We start from the raw sequence: 8,315 nt of genomic DNA, 5'->3' as shown, positions 1-8,315 counted from the left end.
CAAAGATGCACTGGTTATGGTTAATGTGATTTATAGTAAAACATATTGTTTTTGGGATTGTAATGCGATTTTAAATTTGAAGTTTGATTAAAAAAACCTTGTTTTTTTTGGTAATAAACAAGCCTATAAAAAAGGACTTAAAAACATCATTTGATGCATCCGCCTGTACCAACCAAAGTGCCTATCAGTGCTAAAGCATCCTCAGCTGATCCAAAAAGTTCTTGGGAAGGTACACAGATTGTGAAATTTAAGAGGGTTGGTCTTTGGAGTTTACATATTTTGAGCAGTTGCTTATAAATTGGTTGATATGGGTTGTGTTTTGAAGGCATATAAATGGGTCAAACAAGATGAATGTGGCACATAGTCGATGTATACAATCATTATTAACGCATCGTTTATTTTGATTTGCGTAGAACAGATAGAAAAGTGTTTTTAGTCAACCAACCAGACCCGGACCGGGCTTAAAGTGGTCTGTCCTGACCCAATCTACCCAATCTTAGAAATTCATTAATATAAAAAGTCAAAAGTTGACTATGATAGGTCAACTAGCAAGTCTTTATGTGCATAATTTCTATGATTATATACAAGTACAGTTATGTTTTTAATGCTTTGATAATATAACCTTACACTCACAAATGCACACCTTTGTAATTCTAGTTGTAAACAGCATCCATAACAGGGAAGACTGTAAGTAGTAAGTTTAGAAGCTGACTGTTACTTTAGTTATTTGTCAAGCAAAAAGGTCTCTCTAGATGTTGAAGAAGGTGAAAATGGTCCCGATGTCTTTGATTTAGGCTTCAAATTGGTTGACTTGGGCAATGCCTTCATTCCTCTGCAAGACTTCATGTGGTTATGAAGTTTCTTTGGATTGAACTGCCTGCCACATTGCCTGTATCAACAGTACCAAAACACGGGCCAAAAACTTACCATAAAGACATATTTCTTATGAAATGGCTATATCAGCTGTTAAAACTATGCCAAAAATTATCATATCAACAAAAAAGAGATATTTGACTTTTTGAAGTCAAACCTTATGCCTTTCAAATAAAAAATAATTATGAAATTGGAATCAGGTTTAACATCAAGTTCATCTCCAACAACCTATTCTAAATACATATTCAACGTGTATCTAAAGTTTGTATACAATTAAAAAGAATTTCATGTTAGTTGTCAAAACATGTATGTTTGACCTAAAAAAGTCAAACAGCAGCATGAAAAAAAAAATGAACTTACGAACAATTTGGGCGGTTGATAAGCTTATAAGCAGCTCTAAAGGTTCTTGTGGTGTTGGATTTGGCCTCTTCCTTACTCTTCATTGAACCCTTTTCTTTATCGAATCTTTTCTCACCCCTCAAACTTCTGTTCTTTACTTATTAGCCCCACAACATTTCCGTTACTATTGTTTTCAAAAACCAAACTTACTATAGAGATTCTACTACCCTTTCATTTATTAATCACCACCAGCTCGTTTTCGTTGGTTTTACAAGTCCCACAATTAATCCAATTACGAAACATATGTATTTGTTTTCGTCTTGATGCTTTGTTGTGTCTTCATTGGAGTCAAATGAAGATTCGTCGATTTCAATGGACGTATTTGTTGATAAATCTGAGGAGTATTGATGTTAAAGCTAATGGGTATAAAATACTATTAAATTTTTACAAGGAAATACTATTAAATACGATAAAATTTTACACAAGATATTTATTTATTTATTGAATGGATATACTTAAACCTTGCTACAACACTTATAGGCAGTGTACCTAATCGTACAGTAGTGTAGTTTTTAGTAAGTCCGGTTCGTTCCACAGGGAATCTTTTTCACAAAGCTTAATGCTATATTAGTTTAAATTTATAAAAATACAAATATATTTATAAGTAATATTATTATTATAAAGGGGAGTTTTTACCGTTTAATGACCGGTTTGTCGATTTTAAAAACTTTAGTTGCAGTTAAAACCAAATGTAAAATATTAAATAAATAAAAGACTTAATTTAAAGCGTAAAGTAAATAACGATAATGAAATTGCGATAAATAAAAGTGCGATAAAATAAACTTGCGATAATTAAAAAGTACGATAATTAAAAGTGCAATTAAATACAATAACAATAAATAAAAATGCGATAATTAGAAGTGCAATTAAATATAAAATAAAGGAAATTAAATATGAAATAAAAGAATTATGCTTATTTAAACTTCCGTAATCATGATGTTTGACGTGTTGATTTTAGTTTTATGCCCATGGGTTAATTGTCCTTTGTCCTGGATTATTTAATATGTCCGTCTGGTTTTTGTCCATAACAGTCCATCAGTCATAAATATAAAGTGCGAGTATCCTCGTCAAATTATCCTTATACCCGAAGTCAAATATTCCAACTAATTGGGGACTTAAACTGTAACAAGGTTTTATTACTTTCTTTAATAATTACACCAGGATGTCGACTGAGTGTAACCCAAGGTTTTAATACTTTGTTAACAATTATGCCAAGTGTCCTTGTACATAATTTCACCCCTGTTTTAATAATTCTAGTGGCTATTAATCCATTCCCGTGTCCGGTTAAATGAACGATTATTGGTACATATAAATATCCCGCCCATCGTGTCCGATTGAGTGTATATGGTTATTTATAGGGACGTCCAATTGTAAATCTTTATATTAACATTAAAAACTATCATTTAGTTAAACAAATATAAACCCCATTAATAGCCCATATTCTAATTTCCACAAGTGTCGTTCTTTTGTCCAAACCCCAATTATGGTACAAAGCCCAATTACCCAATTTTAATATTTTTAGCCCAACATCATGATTACTTCGGATTAAATAAGCATAATAATAACTTAGCTACGAGACATTAAATTAAAAAAGGTTGAACATAACTTACAATGATTAAAAATAGCGTAGCGTTACACGGACAGAATTTTGACTTACACCCTTACAACATTCGCTAAAACACCCTTATTATTATAAATTAAAATTAAAATTAAAATTATAATATAAATATAAATATTATACGTTGAATGAGGAGAAGAAAAAGATGCGTGTTTTTGTGTTACACCAAAGCTCGATTTTTATAGGCATGTGGGCTGGAACTGTGCACCATGCGATCGCATGGATTTATGCCTTCCAGGCCATGCGATCGCATGGCCAGCTGGGGAGGCTCACATTTGGTTGTTTTCTTCTGCCGACGGTTTTATAATATAATATAATATATATTAATTTTAAGAAGTAATTATATATTATATTATATTTATGTGCATAGTTGACTTGTAATTTTTAGTCCGTTGCGTCGAGCGTTGAGAGTTGACTCTGGTCCCGGTTCCGGATTTTCGAACGTCCTTGCGTACAATTTAATATCTTGTACTTTGCGTTTTGAATCTTGTACTCTTGTAATTTTGAGACGTTTCTTATCAATAATTGGAACCTCATTGATTGTATTTTGTACTTTTGAGCTTTTTGGTCGTTTGCGTCTTCAATTCGTCGAATCTGTCTTTTGTCTTCACCTTTTATTATTTAAACGAATATCACTTGTAAATAGAATAATTGCAACTAAAATCTTGTCTTTCTTGAAGGATAATGCTATGAAATATATGTTCGTTTTTAGCATTATCAAATATCCCCACACTTGGGCGCTGCTTGTCCCCAAGCAATACATAACTTGAAATTAAATCACACTTCACTCGAATCACTTTTTATTCTCACAATTTATACATCAGTGATTTTGATACGGCGGTATAAATAATGATAGTAACGATGTGGTTTACAGTCCCACATGACTATGAAAATTTAGATCCTTTAAGGAAATTGGATCTTTATGAAAACATTTGATCTTTTAAAATTCATTCTAGCTTTTACCCTAGATAAGTTTTCCGGAATAACCTTTCACCGATGTTTGCAAAATAATTTTTTTGGGTTTTGTGGGTTTCAGATTTTAAAATTTTAGCTCAAAACTTGTGGTTTTGTGTCACCCACTTGCTAACCTTGTATTAGGAAAGCAACACGTCCAGTATACTTGCTCCGTATATTACCTTTCGGTAAACTACCGTCCGATTATAAAGGAAAGCGTTGAACAAGCAACTGTTAAGGCAATGTCCCCTGACATGCTTTTAATTATGGTCTATAACGTGTCGGACGCAATTACTATCCTTTGTAGGAGCAATAGTAAAGCTCACCCTTATGATTTTTCGGTCTGGCACAAGGTCCTGTCTTCGACCATACTTCATGCGATCGCATGAATATATAGCATACACTCCATGCGATCAAAAATACTTGATGTTATGCGAGGTGTATATAAAATAGCTTAAATTTTAGCAGGAAATACTATTAAATACGATACAATTTTACACAAGATATTTATTTATTTATAGAATGGATATACTTAAACCTTGCTACAACACTTATAGGCAGTGTACCTAATCGTATAGTAGTGTAGTTTTTAGTAAGTCCGGTTCGTTCCACAGGGAAACTATTTTAATCAAAGTTTAACGCTATATTAGTTTAATTTATAAAAATACGAATATATATAAGTAATATTATTATTTTAAAGGGGGGTTTTTACCGTTTAATGACCGGTTTGTCGATTTTAAAACTTTAGTCGCAGTTAAAACCAAATATAAAATATTAAATAAATAAAAGACTTAATTTAAAGCGTAAAGTAAATAACGATAATGAAATTGCGATAAATAAAAGTGCGATAAAATAAACTTGCGATAATTAAAAAGTACGATAATTAAAAGTGCAATTAAATACAATAACAATAAATAAAAATGCGATAATTAGAAGTGCAATTAAATATAAAATAAAGGAAATTAAATATGAAATAAAAGAATTATGCTTATTTAAACTTCCGTAATCATGATGTTTGACGTGTTGATTTTAGTTTTATGCCCATGGGTTAATTGTCCTTTGTCCTGGATTATTTAATATGTCCGTCTGGTTTTTGTCCATAACAGTCCATCAGTCATAAATATAAAGTGCGAGTGTCCTCGTCAAATTATCCTTATACCCGAAGTCAAATATTCCAACTAATTGGGGACTTAAACTGTAACAAGGTTTTATTACTTTCTTTAATAATTACACCAGGATGTCGACTGAGTGTAACCCAAAGTTTTAATACTTTGTTAACAATTATGCCAAGTGTCCTTGTACATAATTTCACCCCTGTTTTAATAATTCTAGTGGCTATTAATCCATTCCCGTGTCAGGTTAAATGAACGATTATTCGTACATATAAATATCCCGCCCATCGTGTCCGATTGAGTGTATATGGTTATTTATAGGGACGTCCAATTGTAAATCTTTATATTAACATTAACAAACTATCATTTAGTTAAACAAATATAAAGCCCATTAATAGCCCATAGTCTAATTTCCACAAGTGTCGTTCTTTTGTCCAAACCTCAATTATGGTACAAAGCCCAATTACCCAATTTTAATATTTTTAGCCCAACATCATGATTACTTCGGATTAAATAAGCATAATAATAACTTAGCTACGAGACATTAATGTAAAAAGGTTGAACATAACTTACAATGATTAAAAATAGCGTAGCGTTACACGGACAGAATTTCGACTTACACCCTTACAACATTCGCTAACACACCCTTATTATTAGGATTTAAAATTAAAATTAAAATTAAAATATAAATTATATATACATATACTACGTTGAGTGAAGAAGAAAAAAATGTGTTTTTGTGGTGCACCAAAGCTCGATTTTTATAGGCATGTGGGCTGGAACTGGGGCTCATGCGATCGCATAGATTTATGCCTTCCAGGCCATGCGATCGCATGGCCAGCTGGGGAGGCTCACATTTGGTTGTTTTCTTCTGCCGACGGTTTTATAATATAATATAATATATATATTAATTTTAAGAATTAATTATTATATATTATATTATATTATATTTATGTGCATAGTTGACTTGTAATTTTTAGTCCGTTGCGTCGAGCGTTGAGAGTTGACTCTGGTCCCGGTTCCGGATTTTCGAACGTCCTTGCGTACAATTTAATATCTTGTACTTTTCGTTTTGAATCTTGTACTCTTGTAATTTTGAGACGTTTCTTATCAATAATTGGAACCTCTTTGATTGTATTTTGTACTTTTGAGCTTTTTGGTCGTTTGCGTCTTCAATTCGTCGAATCTGTCTTTTGTCTTCACCTTTTATTATTTAAGCGAATATCACTTGTAAATAGGACAATTGCAACTAAAAGCTTGTCTTTCTTGAGGAATAATGCTATGAAATATATGTTCGTTTTTAGCATTATCAAGTATCGTTTCCTCTTAAGGCATTTTTCGGGTCATGTGTATTGTCTTCAAATTGTGATAACTTCTTTAGCTCAAATACTTCTTTTCCGTCCAACGAATTTGAATCTATGAATCAACCAAATATATACTAAATCAAGATCTCTCATATACGCGTTACTACTGAGTAACGAATAGATGTTGTTCCAAGACTAGAAGAGAAGGAATTGTACCATGGTATAATGTTGTTGAAATTTCTGAACCTTTAAGAACATATTCGTTGTCAGAAATTAGTGTAATGAGATCACTTTCCAATAGGTCCTGCCAAACATACCCTCCTTTGGACCTTCTTAAATTTATATAAATAAACAAAAAAAATTTAGACAGTAGGAAAAATAATCCATCCGTATTTTTTAAGATATATAACGTTTTGTTTTTCTTTTTTAGAAAAGTTGCAAAAACCCTTAAATGAAAGTCAAGTTGCGACCAACGACTTTTTATTCGGTCATGACCGGAACACATAACGTAAAAATTGCTCGTGGTTAGCAGTTAGCGATTTGCATGTTACAATATTTCTCATTAACGTCATGACCTGGTCGTGACCGAAAAGTTACTAGTCGCAACTTGCATTTCTCAGTCAAGACCAAGTTGTGAAGGGGACCTGTAACACTTAAGCCGACCATTACATGAGTGTTGCGAACATATATGTGAAGCATCGTATTGTATATATATCCTTAGAAAGGACAATAAAAATAATATCCCTACAACTTATTGTGTGGGTTTTGTTAGGACCAACGACACGTGTAAAATCCAAACGACTTGTGGTATCTGGCAGAACTACAATATCATGAAATCACTAAAAACGTGAAAAACAATTTTATCAAATTAAGATGATATATGCGTGTAAGCATTCATTCATAAGAATAATAGGTTATGCAATTGTGAGATCTTTTCCCTCTTTTAACCAGAGTGTTCCAAAATAAATGTCCCATATTATCCTTTTTTTTCTTTCGATCTGTTTTTGAGTTATATCACAGTACTAAACGTAACTACATGAACCAACCTCTTGTATGACCAAGCGAAACTCTCCGGCATATCCTTTCCTCGTAATTCTGATAGCCAACTCTTCACGTCTACAAATACATAAACGTGCATACGTCAACTTTACACGAGCATTACGTGTTTTATATTGTACTAGACTCTTGATTAATGTAACTTACGATTCAACAAATTTCAAAGAAATGACTGACCTCTTAAGTGAACTCCTTTACTCGTTAGATGATGTATACGAATGAGATGAGAGTGTTCAAAACGACCATTACGACTAAGATAATAGATGATATGTACACGTCTCATTTGACATTCAACGTTTTTGTTGACACCAACAATTCGCACTTTCATTACTTCTCTGCAATGATAAACGCCAAGCGAAAAATAGAGATGGATATGAGGAACAATGCAAGATCAAGACACACTCTATTTAGTGTATTGGATATATTATGATAATTATAGTAAAAGGAAAAATGAAAATGATACGAGACATTAAAGAATAAATTTACATGTTCTTGCCGGCTTAGCTAGTAGTATTTGTTTGGGAGTTGATCCGTACACCACCTTGTTTTTGCCATACACCACTAAAACAATTATTTAGACAGTTTTACCCTTCCTTTGAGAAGTTAAGGGGAGTTGGTGGTGAACAAAAAGAAGGGTAAAAATGTCCAAAAAATTTATTTAGTGGTGTATGGCAAAATAGAGGTGGTGTACGGATCACCTCCCTATTTGTTTTGGAACATTGTCAAAGTGACAATCCGAATGACTAATACATAAATTGGAATACTATTGATTACTCCCTCCGTCCCACATTAACGTCCACTATTTTATTTCGGGATGTCTCAGATTAATTGTCCACTATCAAATATGGAAAGTAAATTTAGTCAAGTTTACCATATTGCCCGTAATCAATTAATTAAATTACAAAAGTAAAAGGGTTTTCTAATTAATTGATTGAGGGTAAAACTGTAAAGTAAAGAAAAAGTACAGAAAAGGTACATGTGACATGTAGTGACCCGAAC

General features: G+C 32.4%; 1 pseudogene; it reads right to left on the bottom strand.

Moving 5' to 3' along the window:
• Positions 1–723: 723 nt before the first annotated feature.
• On the bottom strand, positions 724–7,644 carry LOC139875313 (protein SOSEKI 1-like; annotated as a pseudogene).
• Positions 7,645–8,315: the final 671 nt, after the last annotated feature.

The sequence above is a fragment of the Rutidosis leptorrhynchoides genome, chromosome 11, assembly GCF_046630445.1.
Source record: "Rutidosis leptorrhynchoides isolate AG116_Rl617_1_P2 chromosome 11, CSIRO_AGI_Rlap_v1, whole genome shotgun sequence".
Classification (NCBI taxonomy): domain Eukaryota; kingdom Viridiplantae; phylum Streptophyta; class Magnoliopsida; order Asterales; family Asteraceae; genus Rutidosis; species Rutidosis leptorrhynchoides.
This window is presented reverse-complemented; position numbering and strand designations above follow the sequence as displayed.